Source organism: Stenella coeruleoalba (assembly GCF_951394435.1).
Source record: "Stenella coeruleoalba genome assembly, chromosome: 5".
In the NCBI taxonomy this organism is placed as follows: Eukaryota; Metazoa; Chordata; class Mammalia; order Artiodactyla; family Delphinidae; genus Stenella; species Stenella coeruleoalba.
In genome coordinates this window covers 83,584,108-83,604,829 of record NC_137150.1, presented here as the reverse complement: position 1 = coordinate 83,604,829, position 20,722 = coordinate 83,584,108, and the positions used below count along the sequence as shown (strand labels likewise).

Sequence of the window (20,722 nt, the reverse complement as noted above, 5' to 3'; positions counted from 1 at the left end):
AAAAGCACTGGGGGCTAAAGGAGATGATAGGTAGAGGGGGGATTGAGGAAGCAGGATTTTTTTTTTTGAAAGTTGTCTGCCCTACCTTCTTCCCCAGCGCTGAGTTTCTCTTCTCATAATCGGTGTCTCCCTGGAAGTACAGTGTGAGTGGTAATGACTGCCTGCCTCCCTAATGAGTCCATTTTCCTGCTCTTGATGTTGTGTATATACACACACTGCAACCTACCTTACAAACCACAGAGACGGGAAGAGAGAGAGAGAGCAAGGCACGGGGTGGGGGGCAGAGAGGGAGAGAGAGACAGAGACAGAGCAAGCGAGTGAGAGAGAGAGAGAGAGAGAGAAGAGGAGAGAGAGAGAGAAAGAAAAACAGAAGGAAACAGAGAGAGAAAGGCACAGACAAAGCCCTCCTACCAGACAGCAGACAGCCTTCCTTCCCCTATCCAGCAAAATGCAACTCGTCTAATGCAGCAACAGGTTCAGTATTGCCAGACTAACAGAGTGAAAAAGGTATATTCTCTATATCATTACTGCTTGCAGATAAACAGTTTAAGAGCAGCTGGCTCCACCTTCTTTATTTATGCTCCATTATGAGGAATGTATTGTTTCAGTTCTGGCACACAGTACATGTAATTATCATAAATACATTTTTTGCATATTAGCAGGAAATATTGAAATACATAGCTTATTTGTGCAATCTTTTAAATTTATTTTTTAATGTGAAAAGAGTGTCAACAAATCTGCTCTGACAAAAACCTAGTAATGATTTTAAAGTCAGAGCAGTCTTAAAGGAGGCTCTGAAAAAAACAGACTCCATACAATAGGAAAACTGATCTCAGACAAAACTGATAACTGCAAAGAAGAAATCATTGCTCAGTAAATAAATCAAGACCATAAGCAACATTGCAGACAAAAGCAGAATTAAGTTTAATTAAGTAACTAATAGATTGGTACTCTAGAAGAGGGCAGATTGGTTTCTTATTTGAAGCATCTCTGTAAAAAAACACCACAATGCAATGTACTCTGTGTGAACAGGTGCAATGCATATAGTACATAGTGTTACAACAATAGAAATAAATCCCACAAGGAGCTTCCATCACAAGCAGGACAAGATTTCATAGAATATGGATCTGAAACCACAGCAGAACTCCCTTGTTCTTTTATTAGGAGGAAAAAATAAAAATAATCAATGCTTCCTTAAAAGAAAAAAAAAACTGTTTTTCTTTGTCTAATGCCTCTAACCGTTTTTTTGTCTACATGCTAGAACCAAAATAATGCTGATATTGCACTCCTTACCCCATCACGTGTTTCCCCACCCCTTCCCCCATGCCTTTTCTTATTTCATAAGTGATACATTTGCAGCTATGGAATTACAAAGATCAGAAAACAGAACTAGTTTCAAGCCCTTCTCCTTGTCCCCCAATTTTTTTAAACTAGACTCTGCCTGTCTACCTAGACAGCCACCTTCCTTAAAATATTTCTATACAGTTTGGCTGTGTGTCATTTAGATGGGACTTAGAAACATTACAATACAGGTTAAATATTCTAAGGAAAATTTACATAAAAATGAAAAAATGACTGATTCTGACCCGTTCAAACCCTGCATTTGGGCACCAATAATTAAGTACATTCATTGTAAAATCATCCTTTTTACATGGTTTAGTGTTTTACCATGCTTCAAAATTTAGGATGTGTTCCTTTGCATAAACAAAACTACTTCAGTACATAAGTATCAATTCCTTTGTTTAAAAGTCAGTTTTCGATTAATAAAATGAATAACTTAATTACTTCAATATACAACTTATAGATTAACTGTATCTTCATCTGATTCACAAAAATCTTTTAGAATGTCAGTTAAATCTTGGGTTATGTTCAGAACCGAGATCAATATTGTTTTAGCTATTATAAGAGTAAATAACCCATAGCACAGAAATTAAAACGTGATGTCTGGCCACACACGCACACTGTCCTGGGAAAATTCTAGCAAGAAACCAAGACTCCAGACCCTCCACTCTCACTGTAAACCACCAATTCTAATTCTCTGGTGCTGCAGTAGTGTTATACCCTTCTCAGGGGTGGTTGCTTAATAAAGAGGGGGCAGACAAACGTGAAAGGGGAGGTTACAGCCCCCTACTTTTGGTTACATGTCTTGAGAAAAACCTTTCTAAGACTCACTTAGTGTGCCTAAGGTACCAGCATGCATCTCACCCCTTACTGCTCAGACAGTTCTGTTTTTCTACTATTGCCCTATTGTTTCTCTGAAGCTTTGTTCAAATGTATGAAGAAAAATGCCACTTAAAAAAGCACACAAGCTGCACAGTTTGACAGACTGATTTGAATTATATATTAGTATGTCCTGACTTTTAAAAATAGGGTTCTAGGTATTTTTGTTTTGTCTAGTTTGCTTTAACGCAAGAATAAGAAGACAGTATTTGATTTCTACCAGCAGGAGTCAAAAGGAATGTAAAGGACCATGAGGGCTATTCACCTTTTCTAAAGAAGAACCAGTTAGTTGAATTTAAAAAAGAAAAACAAATATTTTGGCTTAGTGAAAAATGCACAACATCCCAACACTTTCTCCATATCTGCATACTTTACTAGATTCCAAGCACAGTAAGTGACATATTCTTAGTACTTTCTGGAGTTCAAGATACACTTTCCCTGCTAGAACTGGTGATCCACGTATTAAATTAACCATAGCACCACATGAAACAATAATCCTAACTGACTATCAGACTCTGAAGTTATTAAATTAAATTGTTTCATATGTTGATATGCCATGGGGCAATTTCATCCTGTAGAAACATCCTAAAGTAGGAGTTAAGAACTGATTTTGGTCCTACTGTCACCACGAGTAGTTTGTGTAGCCTGGGCAAGTCATGTAGCCATACTCAGCTTCATATAATAAATTAAATTAAATTTGAAAGGAAGGAATTGAACTGGTTAACATAATAATGATTATGATAGCTAATGCTTAAGTCCTTACTATGTGCCAGGAACTCCTCTAAGTACTTTGCATTTATTAACACATTAAATCCTAATAATGACTCTATGAGGTAGGGATTGTTTTTAGTTTCATTTTCCCGGTGAAGAAACAGAGAGGTTAAGTGATTTGCCCAAGATCACACAGCACAGCAGTAATGAGATTTGAATCCAGCCTGTCTGGTTTAGAGATCATGTGCTTAATCCCTACACCATATTGTCTCCCAATATCTAGTTCTAGCTCAGGCCTCATCTAGGCATAAGAATCTGTGCTTATGAATTAAATCCAACACATCCTGATGATTCCTCCTAACTTGTTTACTAATATAGCAAATTTGCTCTTCTAATTTACACCCAGAACTCTCAATACATTTGGTTTAAGAGTCTATTTAAAAGTTTACGTAGTCCATTCAATCACCTGTTTCCAAATGTCCATAAATATGTGCAACCATTTGCTTGAAGTGGAAAATAACTTGTAACCAATAAAGCTATCAATTCATAAAGCCTACTTGCACTATATGTAGTTCCCATACATTATTCTCCTGAATACCCTGTGTTTAAAAAAGAAAACAAAAACCCCAAAAAACTACACAGTTCTTAAAGGTTCCCTAGTTCAAGTATCAAATACGAATGCAAGTAATTATTTAAAGAATAAATAATAAATAAAATACAATTTTAAAAATTCTTGTTTTCCATAGCCTGAGAAAGGCATGGAAAAAAACAAGGATTTAATTATAAATGATTTGTAAGAGATACTGAATAATATCATCCTATGATTTTTACACAGTTGGTTTTAATGTTAAATTATTTAGAGATATATTCTGACGACTTTTATACTAATGTCTCATTCTGCGAGAAAATTCATCTGCTCTGACCTTTGTGCACTAATTAAACATGTATTTTGTGCCCACTATGTGCCATACACTCTACTTGAGGGTGAAAAGTGAAAATAAAACATATGGTGTAGTTTCTGCTTGTGAAGACTTCACAGGCTGGTGGGGGACAGGCATGTGAACAATATTAGCCAAAGCAAATAATATTGCCACTATTTAATGTAATATCCCATGTAATGCAGTGCCTTAAACTTCCTGTACTTCCATCAAAAAGCTAAAAATGAAATTAAACAAAATAAATATAAATACCTAAATTTAAAATGTGGCTTATGAAAGGTGTGTGTGCCTGTGTGTGTGTGTAGCAGGAGGAGGTACTGGGGTTAGATTGGAGATAGTTTTTTCTCTAACAGTGTGGTTTATAGACCCATTGAGTTAATTTTGTCCACTGTCCCCCAGGTGCCTAGTAAAGTGTCTTCTATAAGTACACAGCACATGTACTTCTTATGACTGTGGAAATCCGTGATACCTATTGCCCTGGAGCATAAAATTTCATTAATTTTAGGGTTACAGTGTACTTTGATCAGAGATTGTTGACTTGGCAAATGAATACTTCCACATGTACATGAAGGGTGATACTTTTTTAATTTTGAAAAGAAAGTCAACTAAATTCAAAACCATTTACCCCTATCCCAAGTATACTTTTGCCAAGTCCTTTCTCAGGCATCATTAATGTTTTTATATTATGTGAGGCTAAACAGGAAGAAATGTTGGGACAGTTTAAGATTGTTCATAAGAACATTCCCAAAAGATACTTTTATTGCACAGATTAAAAAGAAAAAGAAGGGGGAGGATTGAAAATAAGAGTCATGTTTCAATGATGGACAGAACAAGACTTTTAGCCCTGGGTAGAAAAGCAAAGTCTGAATTAGTGGGTCAAAATGAATAAGTGTCACTAAGTACTGAGGCCACCATCATAAAGTCAGTTCTATCTGGCCTAATTAGATAATGATCCTTAATCCTTAATCTTGGTCATCTGTCTTAAAATTGTATCTCATCAGTACCAAGAAAAAAATAGAAGAGATTATAGATAAATCATAGTTTACTAGTGGTAGGTCAGTAGTATGACCCTTATATGGGAAGAGATGCATATCTAATGTCAATTCTAGTCAACAAATATTTAATTTTAAAACAAAAACAAAGCATTCCATGTAAACTACATCACTGGGAGTACCTTTATTATACATTTTGCAGCGCTGTAGACATCTATCCTTTAATACAACTCCCTTCTCCACCGGACTGAAGGAACCTCCTAGAACAGAGGTTCTACTTATTAAGTTTTGTCAGCCTAACACCTTGCAGAACACCTGGAATATGGGTGAAGCTCAATAAAGTTTTCTTGAATGAATGAATAAACAAATGAATGAATGATTGAACAAATGAACAAACAAAGCAATATATAGGATTTATAAAACTTGGCTAATTAAAAACTTTAACAAATTTGAGTTGCAAGGGTGATATAAACAACCTGTAAATAGCATTGTAACACATATTAAATCACATATAGAACGTATTCTTACTTTAAGATCTTGGAAAAAACAAAAATGGTTACAGGAGACAAAAAAAGTAATACTCTTCAACTTTTCTGCGTCTGAAAATTTTCAAAATAAAATGTTGAAAAAAAACGGTATTGTCGGGCTTCCCCGGTGGCGCAGTGGTTAAGAGTCCGCCTGCCGATGCAGGGGACACGGGTTCTTGCCCCGGTACAGGAAGATCCCACATGCCGCAGAGCGGCTGGGCCCGTGAGCCATGGCCGCTGAGCCTGCGCGTCCGGAGCCTGTGCTCCGCAACGGGAGAGGCCACAACAGTGAGACGCCCACGTACCGCAAAAAAAACAACAACGAAAAAAAAAACGGTATTGTCCTATAGCTAGCAGAATTTTAACTCATTTCTGAGAAGAAAATTCAGCTTCCCTTTACATTTTGTTTATCCATTTTTTCTTTCACATCTACAACATAAGTGTAAGTCTGAAATTGGCCTTAGAGTGCCTCATAGGAATAGAACCATATCCTTTGAGAAAAATACCTTTTAAGCTGGTTAGGGTCAAAGAGTGGGACCTGAATAATTCTTCTTGTGTGTTTAAAGTGTGCTGCAAAAGAAATTAATAATAATTTGAAGGTAGGGGAGCATAGAAATGAGATGAGAGGAGGAAGAGAGGAGAATGACAGGAAAGAGGGGGGCAGTGAGAAATTCCCCAATGTCAAGGTGGCCACAGATTTTTTTAAAAGAGTGACACCTAATATAAATTCTAAGAGGTTTGCATTTTTTGCGATGCAAATATTCTTCTTCTCTACAAACCTGGAAAGCTTGGTATATTCTACAACCCCATTTAATAGTATAATAAGGAATAAAAAGATGGAAAAATAAAGTATTGCCATACATTAACTCCTATGCTGTGGCCTTTGCAAACATAGAAGCTTCTTAATTGAGACAGAAAATACTCCAGGAGTTGCACGGAGTGACCAGTGGCACTTTGAATAGTGGCCAGTAAATGGTGAATAGTGAATAGTAAAAAGTCAAAAGTATCTTTAACATAGAATGACTCGGATATGGACATGAGTCAATCACCTTTTTTTCCATAGACACACAGGAGAAATATGGCCATGTGGAAAAGAGGCACAGAGATTAATGTCTGAATTACAAGCTTATTATGACTATTACTGTTGTTACTACCTCTATAAACTGATCTTAAATGATATGAATATCTTCAGAAATTTAGGGGAGGAGAGTTCTTTTGTGACACAATCAATAAATTTTGAATCAAAGAATTAAAAAACATAAAAATGTCATTCTCAATATCTCCCTGGCTCTAGAAAAATATATTAGGTATATATACATTAACTTTTTCTGCTCCCTGCTCAATCTTCTCTCCTAAACAATCTAGAACAGTGTTAGCAACCGTCTTTAAAGTTTCAACACTTACATAATAATTTATCCATATGTACACATTATATTCAACGAACAAGGAAAAAGAAACAAACTACAGAGTGCATTCTATAGGAAAAATAAAAGTTACATGGAAGATATAAAAGAGGCATCTTAATTGCTATAGATGTTGTTTGTCCAGCAGGTTAGTGAGATCCCCACTGTCCTGCTTGGTGACTCTACATGCCAAAACTGTCTCCATATTCTTGCTACTATTTGTAAGAATCCATTCTTATAATAAAAGTTATCACTATTATAATGTGTCAGGAACTGTGGTTGGTGTGACATACACTAACTCATTTAATCCTCCTAACAGCATTATAAGAAAAGGAATAATAATGTTTTCATTTATAGATGAGGAAACTGAGGCCCAAAGTCTTGCAGCTAATAAGTGGTAGAAGTCAGGCCTAAACTCAATCCAAGTGGAATTTTTAAGGGATAAAGGGAGGAGCTTGACAAAATTACTCCAAAAACTTTCTAGAATAATGAACTGGTGAGATTAGGAAGAAATTTTCAGAAAAAACTAATGATGAGAAACAAGTTTGAGTATATATATTCCCCAATAATAATTTCAATATTCATTTTACATATATTTGAGAAAAAGTATACCTGTCTCAAAATAAAATTTAAAGAAAGGATAATGAAGAAAAGCAGAATATAAATAAATAACTTTCAAAAGTGATGAAACATACCAGGAACCAGTTTGATTAAAGAGTTGGAAACATTAATAACAATCTGTCAAGTAATATTGAAGTCAGATATTAATAATAGAGTCAGCATGAAAAGAGCCTGCTAACTCCTCTGAGGCAACAGGCCACAGGGACAATTCAAAATAGGTAGAAACAGTATCTCTTATTTTTAAGAAAGCTCATTTAACCCCAATAAGTTATAGGCTTACAAACATAACCTTTTAAATATATAAGGTCATATCAAGCTTTTGGAAAAGAACCTACATAAAATCTCAATCTTCTTCATTTCTATTAATAACAAATACAGGTAAACCTCATTAATCAGAGAATATACAAATCAGAAGTTATAATGTATCAGATACGTCCACAGGCTTCTTGTGAAACAGAAATTTTGAAATGAGTTTCATTAAATTAAATTTTACTTTGATAATTATGTTAGGTGTTTCAAAATTATCAAATTATCAAAATAAATTCTACTTTATGTTGAATATCTATAAATTTAGGATTATCACTAAATTAAATGTGGTGTCCTCCTCTATTTCAAACTGATGAAATTTTACCACTTAAAATGTAATACTAACTGGACCTTCCACAACTCAGATAATACTCCCAACATCATTTAAACCTATGTAGAATATGAACATAAAAAAACAAGTGTCTCAACAGGAAACAGTTTTATTAGTAATCAATAAGAGAAGAACAGTGCCCATAATTAAATCTGTATTAATTATGAAAAGGGTTATTAAAGAAATAAATCATCATTGTGGATTTCATTTTAGAAATTTAATGATCTGGGACTCCAATACACACTTCTTAAGAAATGATATCTAAAAGTTTGTAACTGAAATAAACTGCAAAACACTCTAAGCTAATATTTTAATAAAATCCAAGTGGTTTTTGCCTAAAATAAACTTCTTTAACTATACTCCCTCCACCAATAAATGCATTTAATTCAATATGCCACTCAATAATTACTTTGTGCTGTAGCAGTTTAACTGAATGTTTACAATATACTTTACAACAAAATAATAAATATTATAAAATATTTGTTATAAAATAAAATGTTAGATATTATAATTTTAAAAAATTCTGAACTTTTCCAGGTGCTACATTTTAACTATACTATTATTTTTAAAGTTAAATTAATAAGTGTATAGAAATAAATAATAAATCAGAGCAGTTTTTAGGCAGTGGTGGGTGATACACAAAATATTTATAGCTGGAAAGGCATGGGCATAGACCAATAAGAAATGTTATATCACCAGTGTGTGTTTCCTGAATAACAACCCTTGTTTTAGATAACAGACCAGAATCCATTTTCTAAAACAAGTTAATAAAATTTGGAGGAAGATGTAGTTTTACTAATGATCTACTACCCCTATACTCTAGATCAATGGATTCTCCAATTTTTAAAAATTATACATCCCATCACTAAAAATATTTTGAACTCTACGTAGATGATTTGTCTGTTGGTTCTCAACTCCATTCCCACCTCCTCCATGTGCTCTTATGCGGTGGAACCTGAAAACTACATTTCCCAGATTGCTTTACCAGGATGGGATGCACTGGCAGAAGATCAAAGAGGATTTTTTTTTTCCTTCTGTTTGTGGCACCAGCAGTCTCAGCAATGGTGCTTCAGCAGCCTCTGTAGCACAGAGCTCTTGGGATCTGGCTCTCAGGACTGCTGACTGCAGCAGTAGTACCACAGGTGCAGAACAGAAGCAGCCATCACAGGTGACTGGAAGCTCTACCAGCCAGGACAAATACAACAGCATTGGAGGAGCTGTGGACTCCTGGGCTCTTGCTGTGTCAGTAGGAGTGTGGTCACCTGGCTTCCTGGACATGGTGATTCTAACATTTACAGCAGAAGCAGTGCTCCAGCTACCTCAGCAGCTGCCTCAGCAGCAGCGGCTTATAAGCTCTGGGTAACAAAACTTTCCATTGCTTTCTACAGGTATTTATTGCTAAAAAACACTGCCACCATCTTTTCCTTCCACCAGACTTTTCAACACTTTTGCAACCAATTCCCTGGATTAAAGTCCCTCTCTTTTAAGTCATATCTGTTTTTCTGACTAGGCACTGATTAAATATAAGTCCACACTCGAATATATACAATTATTTATAAATTATAGACATACTACTATATTATAGATATTATAGAACATATGAAGTAATAGTTGTTTTAAAGAATGAGGTAAACAAGAAATAAACAATATTTTAAATAAATTTTAATTTTATATTTATCAACAATTTTCAAATATTTTTGTTCTCACTAAAAAACACTATTTTTAGAGTAATATGATTAAATATTTGTCATTCTTTGTATCTTGGCTTGGTTTTACATTTTGTGAAGCAGTCATTTGAAAATCTGGTACTACTTTCAGGTTATTATGATGCTTAGCTGTAATGGTTGTCATGGAGGGGGGAAAAGCCTCACAAAATAGTAGATCCAAATGGAAGAAGAGCACCATTAGCTGTGCTTATTCAATCACAGTACTCAATTTTTAATCCCAACCACCAATTGTGTAAAAGATTTTGTTGAAATTTGGCTAGTAAACTTTCATCTTCCCAGATGTCAATCGGTCATTCTTAAAAACTAAGAGGTACCTGTAGCATTTTTATTTTTTTAACAAAAGAATTTTTAAAATCTATTTAAAGATTTCATTTGGAGGATTGTAAAACAAGTTATAAAATTCTGTTTCAAGTTTTAAAAAATATTCAGATACAGTTTTTGTGCAGTTTTTAAATTATACAGAAACTGGAGTTTTACAACTACATTGGTTTTGGCAACAAAAATCACATTATTTGGAAATAACAACAAACATTCAGTATGAAAGTGTCCTCTCCATACTATGGATCTTTCAAAAGCAGCTATCTTCTCACTCATTGTTAGTATAATTACTTAAAAAAAAAAAAAAGATCAAGTACATTTCTTTTTTTTCCAGAAATATTTGTTAGAGAGCACCTGTCATCACAGAAAAAGGTGGCAAAATTAGAACTCTTGTCATTTTGTAAAATAAAAAGGCATAACTGCAACAAATTTCATATCGCTTCTCAATGATCTCCCACTGAATAACAGTGAACCTCAAGTGGTACAAACAAAATTCATGGCCACTTTCCATCATACTACAAAGTATCATAAAGATTCCACTTCCATATTTGATTCTGTTTTCTACTACATTTTAAATATTTTATTAAAATAACAAAAACAAATTAATCACATCAATGACATCCTGCAGCACTTGTGTATCCTTTCAGTTGAACTGATTTGCTAAAATAGCTTGCTTATAAATTATAAGCGAATGAATGTCATGAGCAGAAGTAGCTCTGTAATCTTACCCAGAAATCTTTTTCCATTCCAACCACATCAACCACTCCAACACTACAAAACTACGTTAACATAGTTTTTTCAGAATACATTATTTTACTTAGAGGGCATTTTGATTCTTGGCAGGTATCTTTTCCAGTAATCTTTTTAGTGATTCATAAAAACGCAGTTCTTCATATTACTGAAATTGAGCCTAACAAATACCATCGGTTGAAATATTAGAAATACTTATACTTTCATTTAACAACACAGTGGACCTCTCACACTGTATAATTTATTCAAACACATTTTTTCAAATCTTCAGTGTTTTCTATGCATCGTCTAACAGCATTTGCTGACAAATAAATGTTATATCGTTTGTTGTAATATTATTTTTCATGCAATATTTCAGTCATTTTTCTCAAGGCATGCCATACACTAAGGATGAGGTTCATCCTTAATGAGAGTGAATATAAATCCACATTTCAAATAGACTTCTTGATCATTATTTTTGGTTGACTTAGTGTCAAATATGATTAAATCATCATTTAAAAAATTTTTGTAATATACCTGACAACGGATTCATACTATGTATTAGAGAGATTCTTGTTCAAATGTGCTTATTAGTATTTATCCTTATTCTGCTATTTTTTTCCACAGTCACTTTGTTTTATGAGTTGATTTATTTAACACTAGACAATGTAATCTGTGACTTACAACAAGGCACAGATAAAATTCAGTACCCCCAATCTTAAAGCAAATCAACTCCCTCTCTCCCCTCAGTATACTTTATATAACTTACAATGTGTGTAAATGATACTTTGACATTACCAGAAACAATCTACATATTAGTAAATCTTAATTTCTTAGATTTTTTTTTTTTTTTTTTTTTTTTTTTTTTTTTTTGCGGTACTCGGGCCTCTCACTGTTGTGGCCTCTCCCGTTGCGGAGCACAAGCTCCGGACACGCAGGCTCAGCGGCCATGGCTCACGGGCCCAGCCGCTCTGCGGCATATGGGATCTTCCCGGACCGGGGCACGACCCCGCGTCCCCTGCATCGGCAGGTGGACTCTCAACCACTGTGCCACCAGGGAAGCCCCTAGATTTTTTAAAATAAAAAAATATATAAAAGTTTTGATATCTTCTCAAATATTTTGTTGTATTTCCTAGAGTGCACGTACACTATTTTTGAGACCACTGTACTACAGCATGGGTCTTGGACTCAGATCTGAATAACACATATTGGCTATGTATTTTTAAGCAAGTTACTTTTCCATGTCTGGTATACCTCATCTATAAAATAAGAATAGCTATTTCACAGAGTTGTTTTGATAATTATATTAGATTGATAATAACAGATAATACTTGTTGAGCACCTTCAAAGTGTAAGGTACTATTCAAAGCACATTGAATGTTTTAATTTTTAAGTACAGTGTCTACACATTTTGAACACTTGCTAAAAATTAGTTTTCTTCCCAGGGAAAGAATGAGATTAATTGTACAAAATCAGGAATATTTATTAGGGCAGATAGAGTTGGTTGTTTACATGCTTATCTATTTCACAAAATTACAAGGCTTCTGATGGCAAAGTCATGTTGTAGCCATCCCCATATCTTAATGGAGTGCAAAGTACAATGCTTCAAATGTATTAAGTGCTCAAAAACTAAATAAATGGTGTTGAATGAATGTATATAGGGTACCACCATCAATTTCTGCTTATTGTTTATAAATCTTCTGACAATTCCATTATTGATAGGAATGATCAATTAACTGCACAAGCAATGCAAAACATGCTATTGTTTTTATACATATTCCATTATACCTTTTCAGGAAGGAAAACACTCTCCAGAGCATTTGAAAATACTATAACCCTTAATTTTTTGTACTAACAGATGTAACGTAAGGTATGAAAAATCCAAAGATAATTTCTATTTGGATTTTGAAATGTAATTCCATATTTACATTTGATATGCCTAATGTTCTATAAAAGCAAATGCATTTCCAGCAAAATAAGCTACACTGAAAAGCTGACTTAGAATGAAGATGAGTGTAATCTTTCCTCTTTACTAAACTCATCTGTGTAACCTACACCACTTTGATTACTCAAACTACATGGAACTTGCCTTTTCTCAGACCCTCCCCAGAGGATAAGAAATGTTTAAATGTTGGTTTCCAATGGGATACTTTGTGCATAAAATAGGCAATTCTCATCAATGAATTTGAAATCATGATTGCCTAGGTATTATAAAACACCAATTGAAATATATTGTGAAATATACCATTTGCTTCACCAAAATTAAGAATTTTGATTTTTACAAAATATTCATTTGTGAAATGCATTATAAACCATTAACATTCTTCATGACTCTTTTTCAAATAAGTGATCTGAGACAGAGAAAAACTAGCGGGTGATATACAATATTTAGTTATTTGATCACATCTGAAATTTCAGTTTTCTACTCAACTCACAGTGCTGTTTAAAAAAAAGCAAACCATTCTGAAATATTTAGAGACAGTAAAAGGAGGAATAATAAATATAAGGTGTCACTGTATCTTAATGAGAACTTGAAAGATTAGCTTTTCACCTTACTCTCAATTGTCCATGTACAGTACACTCCATCTCTACGTGTGCAGGAAGCAGAGTGTTTTGGTAGAAAAAACATGAGCTTTAACGTCAAACAAACCTGAATCAAATGTCCACATTCACTAGCTTTCTCATTTTCCATTTCAGTTTCCTCATTAGGAAAAATGGGGCATACATAGTCAATGAAAACAGATATAAAGTGTTTGACCCATAGCAATAATTCATTAAATGATAATACATTTTGTCCTTTTATTCCTAAACCAGAGGTCCTCAATTTTTTTGTATTATGGATCTCTTCAAACTAGTAATCATTCACATCAACAATTTATATTTTGCCTATCATATAACAGCTTAAAAACTTCCTTCACATAATTACTGAATTTAATCCTCCCTGCCACACTACGAAGTAATTTGACATTATCCTAATTTTTCACAGAAATAAATTGACCTTCAGAGACAGTAAATAATTTGCACCAGATCTTGTAAGAAGTAAGTTACAAAATTGAACTTTCACCTACCATTCCATCAAGCCTGGTTCCCCAGCTACTAAAAAAAAAAAAAAGTCCTAACCAGATCTAACAAACAGAATGTTTTATACTAAGAAAGTGATATATATATAATGATAATAAATATTATTAAACTATTTACCTAGGCCCAAAGTGAAGTACATATGAATATGAAGGACATATTCACATTATTATTACTAGTGGTGCTAGTATCTGAGAATTTGGTTGGTGAAGCAAATATTTTTGTAATACATTCCTAGGAAATAGCTTTTTATGAAAAAAACTGAATCAAGGAAGACACACCCATAAAAAGAGTTGTAATAGCTAGTATGGTCATTCAAGGTGGGGAATGACTTTCAAATAAAATTTAGAGTGCTATTTTATACTCTTCATTAATACACTAAGTTTCCTCAGTAATCAGTTTATTTCTTCCCAAATGATATTATAAGATGAATAAGTTCTGGGGATGTAATGTACAGTGTGCTGATTATAGTTAATAATACTGTCTTGTATACTTGTAATTTGCTAAGAGAGTAAATCTTAAGTGTTCTCACTACAAAGGAGATCTTAAGTGTTCTCACTATGTGAGGTGATAGATGTGTTAATTAACTTGATTATGGTAATCATTTCACAATGTATAGGTTTATTAAATTATCAATTGTATATCCTTTAAAAAAATCATGCTATGCAACCTAAATATATTCAATTTTTATTTGTCAATCATACCTCAGTAAAGCTTGGAAAAGAATTTTAAATAATAAAAAGTGCACATAGTCTTAAAAAAAAGCAGTTGTCCCTAAGTACTGGAATCATATACTTTGTTTCTGAATACTTTTCTGTATTTTGCATACTTTCTAAATAGTACATATATTATTTTTATAGTTATAAAAATATCTTAATAAAATAATTGCTATTCATAAAAAATAATGTTGGAAAAATATGTATGTCTAAAGTATTGGGTGGTCCATTAAAACAAGATCACCATTTCATCTAACCAATTCTGAAAGAATAGCTGATTAAGAACTTAGATGATCACAAGACTCTCAGGATCACACTTAAAGAATCATTTCTTTGAGCTCTTAGTTTCTCTTGTATCTGTTTGTTACTAATTAGGAGGAAATAGAAAATAAAAGTTAAAGGTGTGTGGGTTCTAAATTCAGACTGCTTAAGTTCAAATCTTGACCCTACTACTTCAGACAAATCCCTTAATATCATTAAACATTTTGCCTTCTTCTTTAAAATGGTAAAATAAAAGTACCTATAGCACAAGGGCTTTTGTGCTGACTAAATGAGATAAGTATTGGTAAGTATTGGTAACAACTAGCATTTATCAAGCATTTTACCATATGACAGACACTATGTTAAACATTTCACATATATTATCTCATTTAATCATCACAAAACCCTATAAGTACTATCATTAAACTTTTTACAGGTGAGAAACATGAGGTCCATGGTCCCACAACTAGTACACCAGAACCAAGATTTAAATCCAGTAGACTAATTCTAGAGTACAAACCCTCAAATGCTAAACTCAATAAGCTCAGGCACATAGTAAGCACTTAAGAAATCTTAGCTTGTGTTTTTGAGCTTATTTCTGCTTTAACTGTCAACCTCTTATTTAACAGTTCTAAATTGAATGAAGTAGTTCCCAAATATTTCAATTTCATGAGTCCTTGCTTTTAGCCTACTCAACACCATCATACTAAAAGAGATTATTGAGTGAGAGAGAAAGGGAGAAAAGAGGGGGTGCGGTAAGAGAGAGAGGACACTAAATTGTGAATTACTTATTTAGGGTTACAAATAAGGGTCAGATTTGTATATGGCATTTAACTAATAAAATTCAATAGGAAGGCTTTCAGTTTCTGGTTCCACACATAAAGAGCTTGGAAGTCACCACTCTCTCCCAACAAGTAAAAAGCTGAACAGATAGAAAAATCATCAATTCCTCTCTTAGGTCCATAAGATTGAAGAGACAGACAAGTGAATATAAGGAGTCACAGCTTCCTGGAACAGAAACTCATGAGCGGAAATTGTCACAGGAACTAGCGCCAGGGTAGGAAAACCTGAACGATAATTGACCAATTGCTAGAGGCTCACTGTGAACAACTCTGAGAGTTAAAAAATTCAGGGGGTACCGTCATAAGGAGGTCCCCACAACAAACTAATAAGCTGGACTTCATTAAAATTAAAATTTAAAACTTTTGCTGTTAAAGACAATATCAAGGGAAAATATTTGCAAAAGATACATCAGATAAAGAACTTTTACCGAAAATATACAAAGAACACTTAAAAGTCAACAAAAAGAAAATAAACTACCCAATTAAAAAACAGGCCAAAGAACTTAACAAATATCTCACCAAAGTAGACACACAGATGGCAAATAAGCATATGAAAAGACACTCCAGTCATATGTCCTCAGGGAAATGCAAATTAAGATGAGATACCACTACACACCCATTAGAATAGCCCAAATCCATTACACTAACAACATGAAATGCTGGCAAGGTATGTGGAGCAACAGGAACTCTCACATATTGCTGGTAGGAATGCAAAATGGTAGTCACTTTGGAAGATAATTTGGTGGTTTCTTACAAAACTAAACATATTCTTATCATACAATCCAGCAATCATGCTCCTTGGTATTTACCCAAATGAGGTGAAAACTTAGGTGAAAACACACAAAAAAAACCCAAACCTGCACACAGATGTTTATAGTAACTTTACTCATAATTGCCAAAACTTGCAAGTAACCAAGATGTCCTTCAGTAGGTGAATGGATAGACAACTATGGTACCTCCAGACAATGGAATATCACTTAGTGATAAAAATAAATAAGTTATCAAGCCATGGAAAGACATGGAGAAATCTTAAATGCATATTAATAAATGAAAGAAGCCCATCTGAAAAGGCTACACACCATATGATTCCAACTATACAACACTCTGAAAAAGGAAAAATTATGGAGACAGTAAGAAAGATCAGTGGTTGCCAGCAAAGGTTAAGTAAGAAGGCAAGGAGATGAATAGGCAAAGCACAGATGACTTTTAGGGCAGTGAAAATATTCTGTATGATATTATGATAGACATATGACATTGTACATTTGTCCAAACCTATATAATGTACAACACTAAAAGTGAACCATAAAGTAAAAAATGGACTTTGGGTGATTATGATGCGTCAGTGTAGGTTACTCTTCAGTAAAAATTGTACTATTCTGGTGAGTGATGTTGATAATGGGGGAGTCTATGCAGTGTGTGTGGGGGGGGGGGGTATATGGGAAATCTCTGTACCTTCCTCTCAATTTTATTGTAAACCTAAAACTGCTCTAAAAATATAAAGTCTTTAAAAGTAATGTGGTATCCTGGTTGGGATCCTGGAACAGAAAAAGACATTAGGTAAAAACTAAAGAAATCTGAATAAACCATGTACTTTAGTTAATAACAATATGTTAATATTGGTTCATTAATTGTGGCAAATGTACCATACTAATATAAAATATTAATAATAGAGAAAGATGGGTGTGGGATACATGAGAACTTTATGTTCTCAATTTTTCTGTAAATCTAAAACTGCTCTAAAAAAATAACATCTATTTGAAAATATTCAGCTACAAACAGTCAATAGGAGTTGTTTTGGGAATGCAAACATAAAAATGAAGACTTGAGGGGGATGATACTATCAGGCTGAATTTAAGGCAGACAGGGGCAAAATACAGAGTGTTATAGTACCTTAACACAGGAAAGGCATTTTTTTAATATACAGCTTTGAATGGTTAAAAATCCCCAAATGAGAAATTGAAGAGAATTAAGATTAGAAGCTTTTAAGGAGTAAAATAATTGCCCAGAGTCATAAAGCTAGTTTATGAGAAAGCTGGGACTGAAAAACCCATGACTCCTAATCCTGTGCTCTTTCTACTATGACACACAGGCACAGTAGAACATGTTTGCCTTAAGGCAATAATGTAGTACACTGAAGAAAAAAGAAAAGAAAAAGAAAGAAAAGAGTAACAAAATGGAAAATCTTTGAGTCAGACTCAAGTATTCTACCTAGTCTGGCAAGGAAGAGCCACAATTCAAAAACAGCTTTATCCAGAAGAGAAAGAAGAAGACTATAGATTTGAAAATAGATGAAACTTCAGAATTAATGGGGAGTGATGACAGGCTTCACTGTTTGTTAGTTTCAGACCTGAGTTTTTGCCTTTAACATAATAATTCAAAACACTTTAAAGCCTGGACTGACCACACTAAATAACAGAAAATTATAACCTGTTGAGATAAGGTTAATTTTATGGTTTGTGCCCTGAAATTTCTGAATTCATATATAGTTATAACTGGGCAATAAATCCATCTGTTGGTTAAGGTAATTTATTTAATTTTATTTTTCTGACTGCATTAAAATTTTTTTATTATAAAAAATTTCAAGCATACAAAAATAGTGTACAATGAATGAATTCTCTTGTATCCATTATATAATTTTAATAATTCACATTTTACCTTTCATATTTTACCTATTGCTTTCATCTTTTTTTTTTTTTCCCTGTAGTGACTGAACTATTTTAAGATGAAGAACAGAATCATCTTTGGGAAAAGGAAAAAGAAAGGATGGAAGCAATATTTTCAGTCTGTTATTCATTGAGACTTGAACCAAAAAGATTCCAGACTGTAAGGCAAAGAAATACAAGAGTCAAGGATGATAACAGTGAAAATCTCTTAGTAGGACAGCCTAGCTATGCTATTTGACAATTAGTGGACCTATTGCCTATGGGGAAGGAGAGTATTTTAAAGAATTATTTTCCAACTATTTTTAGTTTGACACAAAGTAGGACCAGAAAGATTGTAAAGCTTCATTGAGCTTATACTTTCTAAAGATGGGCTTATCTTTGAGGAACATAAAGATTAATTTCATCATGTTTAAATTCACATATCCAATAAGCACCTATAGAAAGAATAGTTTGTACTATTTGCAAAATTTCAGTATTACCAAGTCTCAGTTTATTGTGAAAGCTCGTTTATTTTTATAGTAAAACATTTTATTTCCCGTTAAGTCTCTTTGTGTGCTTGAGAAAGCTTTCTGACTTTTAGATTTTGAAATTTTAAATTAGAATATAAAGTGACTTTGTCAAGTTCAGTGGTCTTTTTCGTAATCTTAATAAAGGTTTCTAGACCTTGGAGAATTCTTCTGCACATTTAAAATCTCACCGAAGTTTCCTAACTGTTGAAGGTAGAGACCATTAGAAGCTGGCTATGCAGCAAATATAAGCATATCTAAAACATCTTCATTGAAAAGAACATGTGAAAAATGTCATGCTGAACTGTCTCAATTTTCATCATGAAACAAAAGGCAAAAATTTGCAGGTAGATGATGGGGAAAGAGGAGTTAAAATGAAATAACTAGCAAGGCCCAGCTAAAGTCTTAAAGCATGAATCTAAATATCAAATACACATTCTTTCTCTCAAATTTGGGCCCCTCCGATTGACTTTAGGTTGCAAATCCAATGAACAGAGACTCATTCTTTCCTCTATCTTCATTAGCAAAATGTTAGCATATAGCTATCTCTTGCTCTCTATTCTCCCTTAAACTTAAAAATATTTCCTAGGCTTCCCTGGTGGCGCAGTGGTTAGGAATCCGCCTGCCAATGCAGGGGACATGGGTTCGAACCCTGGTTCAGAAAGATCCCACATGCTGCAGAGCAGCTAGGCCCGTGCGCCACAACTACTGAGCCTGCGTTCTAGAGCCCGCGCGCCTAGAGCCGGTACTCCGCGACCAGAGAGGCCACCGCAATGAGAGGCCTGTGCACAGCAATGAAGAGTAGCCCCCGCTCACCGAAACTAAAGAAAAAAAAAAAAGAAAGAAAGCCCACGAGCAGCAACGAAGACCCAATGCAGCCAAAAATAAATTTAAAAATAAATTAAAAAAAAATTGCCTCAGTCAAAAATATTCCTTCCTATGTTGCATGTAAATTAAGTTAAATTATATCTCTGTACAGTCCTATTTCTCTGAGGATGTCCTTGGTTCTCCACAGATTTTGAGTCATTCAAAAGGTATCACAATCCCATAATGCCTTATGTGCCCTACTTTTCCATATAGTCTAAGTGCCTGCTTTTTCAATAAACATTTGTCTATAAAGACCATTCACACATTGATCCTATTCTTCCTCTTTCTGACCACACATTCCTACAATTGCTATATAGTCTGAGTAATATATTTCTATACCTTATAAGTCCCTCAGTGTCCATCCCCTACTGGCAATCAGCTTTTCACTAGCCTACATTCACACAGCTAGATCACTTTCCAACTATAACTTACCCCTCTAAATTCTGCCTTCTCTACACACTGATTTTCAATATTAAACACCCATTCTTGAGGCAAAACTATATCAGTTAAAAGGTCAGGGCCGAGCAATTTATCTCAAAATTCCAATCGTGAAAAACATGCATGACTATCTGTTAAGTTCTAACCCTTACTCTTTTCCAAGTGATCACAGGCTAGTTCTGTGTGCTGTGCCATCATACACCTCTCCCTATTGCAGCCACTCCAGGTAAGTGAAGGTTCTTCCCTCTACTTTCTCAAATCTATATCCCCTTAAGATATCTGGTCAGCACACAGTAGAAAAATTAGGAGTCTCATATATCAGCTCTTTGTCACCATCTCTTAATATTTTTGTGGGCACCTGTTTTCATTCCATCCCACAGAAACCTCTTTCGCCTTAACATCTGCCTTCCCCATAATTCAACAAATACTAATACCAAGAATAGCATGTTAATAGGTGAATATATTTTAATACGTGACATTAATAAAACATATAATTATTTACCTATCTGATTGTATATTTTTATTTTA

General features: G+C 34.0%; 1 protein-coding gene across 18 annotated transcripts in view; it reads right to left on the bottom strand.

Moving 5' to 3' along the window:
• Positions 1-20,722, bottom strand: part of ZBTB20 (zinc finger and BTB domain containing 20) — an 812,397-nt gene that overhangs the window by 768,321 nt on the left and 23,354 nt on the right. Inside the window, exon 1 of one of the 18 annotated variants that reach the window (XM_079921771.1) lies at positions 86-9,229. The exons of the other annotated variants lie outside the window; for them this stretch is intronic. The gene's annotated coding sequence lies outside the window, so the exon portion shown is untranslated. Of the gene's footprint in view, positions 1-85; positions 9,230-20,722 lie in introns of those variants that run through there. 18 annotated transcript variants of the gene reach the window in all.